Here is a 13,539-nt window from a genome sequence, read left to right on the forward strand (position 1 = left end):
ATTACCCTGCTTCTGAAAGTTCACTCCTGCAGTTTCAATAATAATTTCTAAGTCATGTTATAAAGCCATTCTATGTTTATTTGGGGGAGAAATAATGTAATATCAACCCTATACAAGTGCAAAGCAAACCAGATATTACTTTTATTATTTTTTTTTTTAGTGTTTATCTATTTTGAGAAAGGGAGAGAGAGAGTGAGCAGGGGAGGGGCAGAGAAAGAGAGAAAGAAGGAGAGAGAGAGAGAGAATCCTAAGAGAGAGAGAGAAGGAGAGAGAGAGAGAGAGAGAGAGAGAGAGAATCCCAAGCAAGTTTCACGCTCAGCACAGAGCCCGAGGCAGGCTCTATCTCATGACCATGAGCTCATCACCTGAGCTGAAATCAAGAGTCGGACGCTTAACCAACTGAGCTACCCAGGTGCCCCATCACTTACTCCTTTTGGTTAAAGTCATCATATACCATGCATTTATATTATAAAATATAAAGGATTAAAATAATATTATGACACCAATGGTTGTCAAATAAGTAGTTTGAAATTTAATATCTCAGAGCTATAATTTAAATACTTTTACTCATCTCTGACCAGTTGTTTGTTTTCGCTACTTGGGCATATTTCTGTGTCTTCCAGAAGGTTGTGAGCTGAAGATTCCAGAAAACTTGCTTTTTAAAATTATTTTCCCTCCACCTGTTTCTGAACATAGTGTCTGAAATAGAGCTGCTAATCAACAAACAATGAAGAACCTGGTTTTCTATAGTTCTGCAACATATTCTATTTCTGCCCTAAAAATCGTTGACCTTGCTATGTCAAAAAAACAACTCAGAAGTATTCTTTGAGAACTACAGGTGAAACATGGCCTTTTCCTTCCTCAGTAAGGACTAGTACATGACCATGAGGGGTTGAATTCAGAGAGAAGAAATAGGGGGAGAAAGAAGAAGAACAAAGACCAAGGTCTATTCTTTTTTAAGAAGTATTATTCCCACTCATATTTGAGGATTTTAGTCATGCTTTCCATTGAAAAACAAAAGAACTTATATATTTCTTTATTGTAGCAGAGGACAAAAATCAGAAACATTTGTTCTTCCACATCCTTTTGATAGATGAAATAATGCTTCTCACGCATTGACTTTGGCATCTGAAGTTCAGGATAAAGAGTTATATTTGCGGACCAAAAAATATAAAAAGGAACTTTAATGTTACCCAAAATGTCATTTCATACAGGGCTAGCATCTATTCTGCATGCTTAGGGAAGGTCAAAGAATAATTTTACCCTACACACGCCACAGCAAATATAACGATTCTTTAGAAATAGATGAGCCTACACACTCATTGGAAGGATACGAATAATCTCAAACATGAACCTCAATGTCACCTCAACTGCTTGATTCACACCTAAGGGATTTCTCATTTATGTGCAAAACGAGAATCTACAATTTCATCTGAGCACCCATCAACTAATCTGTGCCAAATGATTTCATGTAAAGTTCAATTGCAACAAGCTATATTACAATCCCCCAATCTGACTAATTGGTTTGCAAAAATGAGGAAAGAACATATAAGCTTCTGAGACAGAAAATTATAGTTTAGGAAATTTTTGGAGCAATTTTCTTATTGCTTCAAACTGGATGCTGGTCCATATGCATATCCCATAAAGTCAGGAATGAATCTGTAATTAGATCACTAAAGTGAAGCCAGCAATAGAGAATAATTTGAACTGCATGGGGTTTATTTCTGCTTCTATAGCATCTAAAGATTTTCACAGATAAAGTTACTGTTAAGTATGGAATGTTAAGTGTCGCCCTCTTCTGAATATGGTCAATAGGTGAGATGTCCTAGCCAGCATAGACCAAGTGTGCTTGTACAGTTTAAAGCGATGATACTCAAACTTTATCATGCATCACAATCAGCCAAAAAGCTTATTAAGACACAAATAGCTAGACCCAACCCCCAGAGTTTCTAGCAGTCTAGGGCGGAGCTGAAAATTAACATTTCTAACAAGTTTCCAGGTGATGGTGATGGTGATGCTGGTATGGAGGCCACATATCAAAACCCACTCATTTAAAGAAATATGTCTCAAGATGCAGTCTACCCCCTGACTTCATCAGAGTAATGAAGGTGCTTAGTAAGGTAAAGAAAGATTCCCAGATTTACCACTTCAGCCAGATTTACTACTTGGGAACATCCAGGATAGGACTCAGATGTCTGCATTTTTAACAAGAATTCAAGATAGTTCTGATCCGCTACAATTTGAGAACCTCTGTTCTTTTGTCCACTTCTGACATTTTACTTGCGTTCCAACATGCAATGTACCTTCAAGGTTCTGTGCATTATTTGGAGTTCCCTGTCATAAAATTCTACTTGACAATATATATATTTTTTTTATTCTTCAGGATCCAGGTCAGGTATCCCTTCTTTATAAGACTTCCCTTCCTTGTCAGGGAGATTGATTTCTCTATCAATTATAGTAGCAGTCACTGCATTATACATTCACATGTTTTTTTACTGACAAAAGATGAGGTTCTAGACTGAGAAAGAGAGGATATACTTTTTTTTCATTGAATTTTACCTCATTAGGTAAGGGATACATCAGCCATCAGGAAAATATTTTGACTCTAATGAAAATGAAGACAAACTTGAAAACTGAACAAAACTGAACTTTATATTTTGCAGTGTAGAAAGACTATAATGACTACACTATTTCCGATGAACACTTGAGAATTTTGTTTCAGTGAAAGTTGTTTTCAGAAAGTATTTTTAATGAATGTACATGTGCAAACACATGTGCATGTACACCTTTATTTATTGTTGTTGACCTTTTCAAAACTTCTCATTGATTTTTAAGGGTTTGGATCGTTTATTTAAAGAGTTTCTGCCCTCTTCATTTGCCAATTTTTCCCATTTGTCTAATTGTACCAGCTGCTGCCTTGGGTAACATCTGTTCTCTATTAACTCCTCCGAAAGACATTTTGAGAGGTCATAAGGATCATAGCTGTGATACACCTAGAGACATGGCCCAAAAGACTTGATCAGTGGATTATGGTGTGATTTTGTATCATAAGATGCTTTAGGTATTATGACATATCTACAGTTCAAAAGAAGCCTATGAGGATTTCAAATATGATATGATCATTAACAGAGCAGAGTAAAAATTTGAATAATGCCCAGCTCTTACCATTTCAATTTCATTTCTATTATAATGATAATGACCTGCTCAGTTGGTAATTATTACTGTGGTTTCTTTTCTTTCTACTTTCCTCTTTGAGATGAGGAGCATCAGCAAAACAAAGTCAAGGATGAAAACATTAGAACAAGTAGCAAAGAAGCTACTCCTTGAGAATGAAAAAGGACATTTAGTCAGCGATGGAACAGTACTGATCATTATAGATCAGAAATGCAGTACTGTATGGATCCACCGTGACATCAATGATTCAGATATGTTGGTTACATAATTGAGTAAATAAATATCAGCCACAGAAAACATGATAAATACATCTCAAGTAAATCTGGTGTTCCAAAGTAAGGGAACTCTGAGCTAAAAGATGCACCAATATCAAACCTTGTTTTTATTTGTTTAAAATTCCTCCATTATTCATAATATGCCAGTGAAGTAATAAAAATCCACCTTTCAAATAAATTTGTAACACTGAAGACTTTACTTATATTTCATTGAATTATTTCAATTCATCCCTAGCAGTTAACCGAGTGCAGAGGGGACACTATAAGTGTTCATAAAATGAATTTTAAAGGCAACATCCTGTAGATTTTAAGACCTGAATCCTTAATGGAAAACAAGAATTACTGTTCCTGACAAGTTTTATTAACTTCAGAATAGACACATTCAGTGAGATGTCTCAGCTCTCTCTAGTGTTCTCTGTGGCATAATGATGCAGAAACCCATCAAGGATATTTGTGAATCAAAAGAAAAGTAAAAATCAGGAAGTCTTGAAGAGACAATTCATCTAAACAAGACTTCACTTTCGCATTCAGACATACCTGGGTTGGTTTAGTATACTAAAGATATTATATATGGGTTATGAATGTATGCCCATGTAAAATTAGTTCTCCCTCCTTCCCAAAATAGAGAGATACTGAGATCTAATGGGAAGAAGGTAGAATTTCAAACTTGGAAGTATGCATTTAAATCAGTTTTGTCACTTAGTAGCTATGTTTTGTGGGACCAGACACTTATTATTCTTTTACTATAGGTGGGCACAGCATTCTAATTTTATGTAAGACAAGGAAAACAATATATAATAAAATACTTTATAAACTATAAGCAACTATATAAAGCCACTAATAGTTGGTTAAAATTTTAACAATTTGCTATTGTGTAAAAAAGGACAGAGACAAAAGAGTACATAATTTAGGATTCCTTTATATGAAATTCAATAATTGATCAATAATTGATTGTATGAGAATCAGAATAATAGTTATTGGGGCACCTTTTTGTTTTTCCTGGGCCACTCAATATCTTAAGGTGAATGGTTTACCAACATCCACTGTCTGATCTTCAACCCCTCTTAGCCTCTACTGTTCCTCTGACATGAGATTAAAGGGACCCTCAGAACTCTGCATGCTTCTGGAAAGACACTATCACTTACTCACAAGTATTTACAGCCTTGACATCCCTTTTCACTTTAATACTATCAGCATTAATATACTTACACTCTTTACAGCAACTCAAACTGATAACCACAAGATCAGTTCTTCCAACTTATTCTTCAGCTCTTGCATGCAAATCCTGATAAGACTTTTCCAAGCCCACTTTCTTTCCCACTTTTTCTGAGTTTTTGAAATCTTTTCACTGTACCTTCTGATAGGGATTCACCAGCAAAATCATCTCTTTCCTACACTTTTATACATTCTTGCTCTAAAGGAAACCAGCCTCTCCCCTAAGGACACTGATTATCCTGTAGCCTCTGAAGTGGTGTTATATAATACAAAATTTGTCTAGTCTTTATCCCACATTCCTGGGACTAAGCTTCTAAACCCTTGGAATTTTTCCAAGTGATAGTGCCTTTTCTTTTTCATGGTAGGTTCCTGCAACCACATCTGAGTTTTTTCTAAACAAATAACTCATGATGGATTCCTAGATTGTTTCAGAATAGTCGTTGACCATGCAGGAAAGACCAACTATGTGATTAGAGGGTTGAGGTCTTGAGCCAGATGATATCAACCTGACTTACAATCTCCTGAGGGAGATTGATTTCCATTATATAGCCAATAATTCAACCAAGCATGTCTATGTAATAAAAATCCCAATGACATTGGGGATCAGAGCTCAACTGAGCTTCCTGGTTGGTGAATACATCAATGTGCCTCTTGATTCCATGGGAAAAGACGTTAAAGCTCTGTAGTTGGGACCTCAAAAACTTTCTCCCATGTGTCTCTTTTTTTTTTGGGGGGGAGCTTGTTCCTGATTTGTATTTTTATAATAAAACTGCAATTAAAGTCCAGTGCTTTCCTGAGTTCTATGTGTTGTTCTAGGGAGTTATTGAACTTGAGGTGGTAAGAGGAAATTCTGTATTTGTAGCATTTTTCAGAAGTGCTGGTAACCTGGGGAGCCCCAAACTTATGGCTGGTGTCTGAAAAAAAGGGGGAAAATTGTAGGAGTCTTGTGTCCCTAACCTGTGAAATCTATGCTACAAGTTAGCATTAGAATTGCATTGCAGGGTGGCTGTGTGGCTCAGTCAGTTGAGCACCCAACTCTTGATTTCCACTCAAATCATGATCCCAGGGTCATGGGGTTGAGCCCAGTGTTGGGCTCTTCACTGAGCATGGAGACTGCTTGGGATTCTCTCTCTCTCCCTGTGTCCCTCTACTCTGTACATGCTCTATCTATCTTTAAAAAGTAAAATTAAAAATTATATATTAAAAAAAAGAATTGCACTGCAGGTGCTGCCAGTTTTCTCCAATTCTATAGGTGCAATAGGTATCCTGTGTGTCCCTTATTTCCCAGTCAAGACCATTTTCAGTACCTCCTCCATCAAAACAAACATCTTTGGTATCAAAATATTAACTATCAGTATTCCTTACTATTACCATGACCCATAGGACCTCGGGTTACTATGTCATTTCTTAGAAATTTTTATCTCCTGGTTAACTGTCACTCTTGATTATTTCAGTACACAAATTATTGATCTTGGCAGTGTTCTGATCTCTCAGTTCATTAAATGGCACACCCCCATTAACATTGTTATACTATTGTCCATCACACTAGACATTCACCAGCATGGTCATTTTCTAAACTTTGTCATTACTAGTAACTTTAACCCCTCCATAATCTCAGAGAAATGCACCTAGTCCAGGACCACAATCTTGTGTCTTTTTAGTTCAGCTCATTTGATGCCTGAACTTAAATAATCCTTTGAAACCACTAAGACAAATGATACCGCCCATAAGTTTTTCATTATTTCCTATTACATTCACATTCCCATTTTCCTCACTTCAACACCTCTTTCTCCATTCACATTCCTTGTGGATGAACTTACTTCTCATTTTAGCAAGAATATCTAAGCAATTATCTCTATTTTAATATAAAAGTAAGTCATGGAAAGGTTAAATAAATTTCTTATGGTACACAGAATTGAACTCAAGTTCTCTGCTCTTAATATTTGTGTTAGCCACCTGCAGCCACAATGATGCTGCATAACAAATCACCCCCAAGCTCAGTGGCTTATTTTTAAAAAGTGGTTATTTTAATATTCCTGTATCTACGTTTGCTACAATTAAGCAAGTCTGGAACTGACTTGGCTAGGCAACTCTGCTTCATAGTGGTTAATGTCAGGACTTCCGGTTTGGGTCAATTTTATTCTACATGTGCTTGTTTCAGGGCTGGTTTTTCTTTTTTGGAGTCAGATATTATGGATGTTTTTTAGAAATGGATATAATGCCCATTTTTAGATGATAAATCTCAGGAATGAAGAAAATACTCAATTATTTCTAACATTACAGGGGAAATATATGTATCCAGATTGGAATTCTCAAAATTCTGACTCTTAACCTAGTAGTCTTCTGTGGATTATAGTTAACTTATTATCAGCTTTGAGTTTGTTAACAGCTTTACTGTTGCTTCCCATTGACACTATAAGCTAGCTGAAAAAAAAGAAAAAACAAAAACAAAACAAAAAACCAAAAATTAAAAAAACAGTGATAGATCTTTCATACTTTTGGAATTTTATTTTTTCAACTCCTACCTTCACAAAAGTCCGTTCACGAAGCCAAAAAGTTGATTTCATAAAAAGATGGTTTCACTTTTCCTCTCTGTCAAGGGCAAAAATGGAACAAGGTGGTGAGAAGGTAATCTAATCACCAGCTCTTTATGAAGGGGCATGAGTTAATTTTTTATGACACAACTTGAGTTTTTTCACCCAGAAAGACCAGTGGGTAATATTCCCTCCCTCCTTCTAGGCAACACAGCGCACAAAACCATGGCCAGAGATCCTTTTAAAATACACTCCTTCTTTTCCCTTGGCCTCTGTTTTGGGATTAGTGGGTAATGAGTACGGCAAAATAGGTCACACAGTCCTGACCTTATGAGATATAGCTCATAATACTGAAATGTCATGGCTGGGAAAAAATGGGGATCATCATTTTCTCATCCTGACATTTTTCCACATCATAACTCACAGGTACTTCATTAAAGATCAAAAATGAAATAGAGTAATAAGACTGTATTGACAACCACAGTAAATAAAATTAAAATCTATGTAATATATTTGAGGCTGGGTCTTGACATTAAAGTTTAGGAATTTGACATTTGGTTATATAGACATTCATCATGAAGAAATTTAAAATATATACTAACCATAAACAGAGTAAAAAAAAGCTATGAAAGTGTTTACAATCTAGACTGTTACTATTAACTAACGTGGTGGTGGTAGGGAACACCTTCTTTTCCTGATTTTCATAGGACAAAATATAGGGTTTAAGTTAGATATATATATATATATATAGAGATATACATAAAGACATATGACCCAAATAAGGATAGTCTACAAAATATTAGTATATATTAAGAAGGGCTAGAACAAAATCAGTCATCAGAACAAACATGGTATTATTCTATATTTATCCCTTAAAAGAAATTTCAAAAATACTTGCAACAGAGATCTATGAGTTTATTTTGTTAACATATATAAATGTATTATTTTAACCTAATAAGGTAGATATCCCTACATAAAAAATTGATATAAATAAACTATATAAATGCCAATGGAGAAATATGTATTTTAAATTTCTGGTAACATCTATGGTTTTATTCATTGATTAATTTAGTCATTTATTTTAAAAATATCAGTAAGTACTATGTGTCAAATATGACAATTCACAAAAGTCTATTGATTTGTAAACCTCTTGGATCAGATAGGATCTATGATTATACTGTTATTGTTACTGTCAATGATTCCAGTAATCTCTCTTCTAAGTAAACCACTGAAAGATAAAAGAAATAATAATAATAATTATTATTATTATTATTATTATTATTATTATTTTGTGGTCTAACACTGCATTATGGATTTAAATAAAATGAATGGGCTAAGCAGCCAGCAGAGAACCTCAGTACAACTTACAACATGTGCTCATGCCTTAAGGCAGACTTTTTTTGACTGGTACACTGAAAAAAAAAATCAATTTTTATTGAGAAAGAGTATCTTTCCCACTGAGTTTCTTCCCTTTACTCAGTGTGCTAGGAAAAAAAAAATCTTACCTTTATTTCATTTTATAGATGGCATACATGGACTAAAGAGTTAAAGAGCACAGTCAAATTCAAACTCCCTGGCCTCTCATTTGAAATATAATAAATAAAACAAAGTATGAAATCAGACAAATATAATTCCAAGAAGACATATTTCCAAAGCTGATTAAAGCAAAGAGAATATATTTGACTTAAGTGGTAGAAAATTTTCCCAAAGTATGTTTATATAAAGACAGAAGCTTGTAGCTTTGATTCTGAAACTGAAACATCTTTCATTCTTATGGTGCTAGCTTACCAGTAGTTTGGAATAAAGCCTCAGGGTGCTACACACTTTTTTTTTTTTTAAGGAGAAGTTAAATGTTAGGTAGGGGTCACCTGGCTGACTCCGTCAGTGGAGTGTACAACTCGATACTGGGGGTTGTCAGTTTGAGCCCTATATTGGGTGTAGAGATTACTTAAAATATTTTTAAATTCTTTTAAAAAAATAAGTGTTAGCTAGGATTTATTAACACAAAATTTTGGATTATGTCATTTGGGATTTGCCTCAAAATTATAGCATTAGCAAATATATATATATATACACACACATATATATATAAACTAAATATATATATACACACACACACATATGTATGTATAATATATGTATTGTATATGTTATAGTTCAGGACTAGCAAAAAGAATTCTCTTTGATTTCTATGTGATCACTCTTTACAAATGTTTTCTATTCTCTTTATCTCCACTGACACCTACTACACCTCATATATAATTGGCTTTCCCTGCATTGCTGAATAAAGTCTAAAGTTCAGCAGGCTGAGTAACATTCACTGTCTCCATCCTCAACCTTGTGGCCCAGCAGCTAGGATCACAGTAGTATCAGAGTAACCCCAGGGACATGAGACAAAGTGTGATGATATTTTTGCCCTTCCAGCTCATCACAACATTTCCTTTCACGGAGCTTCTTCACTTGATGAATATGACTTGACACAAGCAAGACATGGAAAGGGATTTGGGACTTTTCCTAAAGAGGTTATTGACTGAAAAAGAAATTCAAGTTGTATTTATGTTGACATGATGAAGGTTATAAGATGCTAACTGTTCTGAAGCTGTTGAGGTAGCTTTTTCTCAGTAGAATTTCTATATTTACATTTGGAAAATTGGGATATTGCATAACTTTTTGTTGAGGTATATGCTGAGAACCTTCTGAATATTTGGACAATTTTAGAATTATACATATCAAAATAAAGATTAAATCCTTCCCCTGTTTCACAAAATTTGGAGTGTTTATTTCACTACCTATAATTTTCTGGTTCACAACCAGGAATTCATCTTCATTTTTATAAAACAGTGAAATTCCTGGAATTTTCATCACAATAGAACAAATATTTAAATATTTTTAAAATAGCTATATACATATGTGTGCATTTTTCTGTATCATTTATGTTCTTTTTTTCCAATTAGCACAAGAGTGCTCAGGAGCACAAATACCAATTTATTGATCAATAATTTTCCCCTGTTAAAGCTATTCAACAAAATTACTTAAGAAGAGAAACAAAGAAATTGAAACCAACATCAACAATAACAAAAAACCTTACGTGATTATTTTGCCCAAGTGAAGCCATATGGACCATTTACCTTCAAAGAGCAAATTACAAAATGATGATGAACTACATTTCCTCCTAACACCCACCAGAAATGCTGACCTAGTGAATGGAGTAAATGGGGTTTTTAGTACTCAGGGTACACATCACTAGAAAGTTAGTCTCTCTCAGGGTTCCTGGGTGGCTCAGTCAGTTAAGTGTCTGACTTCTGATCTTGGCTCAGGTCATGATTTCACGATTCATGAGTTCAAGCCTAGTGTGGGTCTGTGAGCTTATAGTTCAAGTTCAGATCCTTCTTCAGATTCTGTCTCTCTTTGTCTCTGCTCCTCCTCTGAGAGTGCTTGCTCTGTCTTAAAATAAATAAACTTAAACAAAAAAAGAAAGTTAGAGTTAGTCTCTCTCTCCTTTTGTCCTCTCTTCACTCCTTTTCTCCTTTTACTTTTCTCTTTCCCTTTCTCTCCCCTTTTTGCCTAACTACCTATCTATAGAAATCCGCCTGTTAATTGAGAAAGCTATCAGGATGACTGTATTATTGTTTTCTTTTACTTGTGCAAGGAAGAATCATTAGAAAAAGAATTGGATAACTCTTTACCAATTTGTGTTCATAGGTAAATTATATTTACATGTAATATATAACCATTGGAATATTCTAGTTTCAGAATTGTGAAATATTCTTAAAAGTAAAGGAAGTATAAATAATAGTAATAGTAGTTAACTTGATTAATTTGCAAAGTGGTGTATGTGCACTATCTATTTTAAGATACAGAAATAATTCTTTGAATTAACTACTATTCTTTTTGTCACTATAGATGAAGATATAGAAGCTTAGAGAGGTTCTTGTCCAATGTCATGCAGCTAGAAAATACCAAAGCCACTGTAGAATACTGAGAGCCTATATCACACCAATCTTAGATACTATACAAACTTCTCTTGATGTATTAAAGAGCAAGTATTTGGTCAGAAGGATTTAAAACTAATGTTCAAGATATACCTCCCTGAACTTCATGAAAATGTTTCCTTAAATGTAGAAACATTCAAAATAATTAGTTTTACAATCTATGATACTTCTTTATAATTAAAATCCTTTTAAAGCAATCAAGTAAAAATCTTTCCTACTTTAAAATTCTATCTTCACAACACATTGCTAATTTGCTATTGTTAAATTCTATATTTGGGAATCATTGAAAGTGATGGCTATTTTGTTGGTCAGAACATATAATTGAAGTAAATGTTTCAAAAAATATTGAGGACCATAATTATACATGCCAGAGACTGCAAGGATTCTGAAAATTGCCAGAGGTGTCCCATGATTAATGTCTATCATTTTCTGCCAAATTCTTCAATTTTGTAACTATTCCTCTTCTTCCCAGTGGGGTCACCTAAGCCCTGTCTGAAAGTCCTGACCTAGTCTTTGTCTGGACCTGCTCCTGAACTTAGATATTAGTTCTAAAATGTTAACATGTGGCCATATTTGATTCATTTTTTCACTTTTATGAAATGTTAAAAAGTATCACCAAACTCCCTCATTTCTCTATCCTGTACCTTTCCCTCTCCACCTAGGGGTTAGCAACATCTTAAGGTGGGTATAAATTTGTATTTTAATATATTTTGATATATGTGTGTGTGTTATTTTATAAGAATATTTTAGATATTCAAAAGAAATATTAATGCTATTAGGCTTACATATTCTCATGCAACTTGCCTATTATACTCAACATTATATTTCTGGAATTGAACAGTTTATACATTTTATTTTATTTTATTTTATTTTATTTTATTTTATTTTTATTTTAGATCATTGTGTTGTTATACCACAGGTTGAAGCAACATAAATTTCCCTGATGGGTGAACGGATAAAGAAAGTGTGGTTTGTACATAAAACACAATGCTATTCAGCTTTAAAAAAGAAGGAAATCTTACCATTTACAACAATGTGTATGAACCTGGAGGAATTTTGATAAGTGAAATATGCCAGACATTTAAGGAAAAATACTACATGATCTCACTTATATGATGAATCTAAATAGTCAAACTCATATAAGTAAAGTGTAATGGTGGGTGCCGGGGACTGGCAGAAGGGGCAATTGGGGAGTATTTGTCAAAGGGTACAAAGTTTTTGATATACAACATAAAGAATCCTTAGGGATATACCACAGAACATAGTGCTATACTTAACAATACAGTATTTCATACTTAAAAATTTGCTAAGGGGTTAGATCTAAGCGTTATTATTATCATCAATAAGAGGTCAGGAGGAAACTTTGGGAGGTGATAGATAGATTTATGGCATAAATTCTGGTGATGATTTCATGGGTATATATTTATCTCCAAACTCATCAAGTTGTGTAAAGCTTTTCACATGCTAATAAATAATTAAGTAACCAAACAAACAAATACTGATTATATGTTCCCTAATCAGCATTTCATGTTTAACATAACTAAAACTTTTGATTTTTCTTCCAGCTGTTCCTCTAAAAGCCTTCTTTTTTACCTTAGTATATAGTATCATCAGCCACTGACTTATTCAGGTGAAAGATCTATGCATCAACTGTAATTCTTCCTTTTCTTTCACCAATAATAATCACCAAGCTCTTAGAGATCATTCTACAAACCAAATCCTAAACGTGTCCACTTTGTTTAAAGACTTGCTGAAGATATCGTCTATCACCTGGACTACTGCAAAATTTTCTTAACTGAATTTCCTTTCCACGATTCTTCTAAAGTGTATTCTTCAACTAATAGCTACAGCAATATTTTATTATAGTAAGCCTGATCATATCCCTTTACAAATGGCTTCCTATTTAAAATTCACACAGCTGCCCCACCAGAGTTTAAAAAGTCCCAATAACCTGGACGCTGATGGGTCTTCCAGTCCTCACTTTTACCTTTCTGTAGCTATTCCAACATGCTTCAAGCACACCGCTCCTGCTTGTGAGGCCTGGTCTCAGGCTCTGCTTTCCATCCAGGAACAAACTAAGACATTGGCCTTGATGTTTCTCTCTCTCTCTTTTAAACAACTTGTGATGTAAATATTTTATGAAGTAATTTAATACTCCAAATACACACAAATCATTTTAATTTGGCCTGGCATCGTCCATCCATTCTAACACTCTTAGAGGTTAATTATTTTCAGACTTATTACCAGTAAACTGATCATTACTACATATGAAGTATGATCAGTAATATTAGCCTGCAGATAGAGGTTTTCCTTTTGTTCCCACCCGCCCCCCGCCCCCGTCAGCAGAAT

This window comes from Neofelis nebulosa, chromosome 3, assembly GCF_028018385.1.
Source record: "Neofelis nebulosa isolate mNeoNeb1 chromosome 3, mNeoNeb1.pri, whole genome shotgun sequence".
Lineage (NCBI taxonomy): Eukaryota > Metazoa > Chordata > Mammalia > Carnivora > Felidae > Neofelis > Neofelis nebulosa.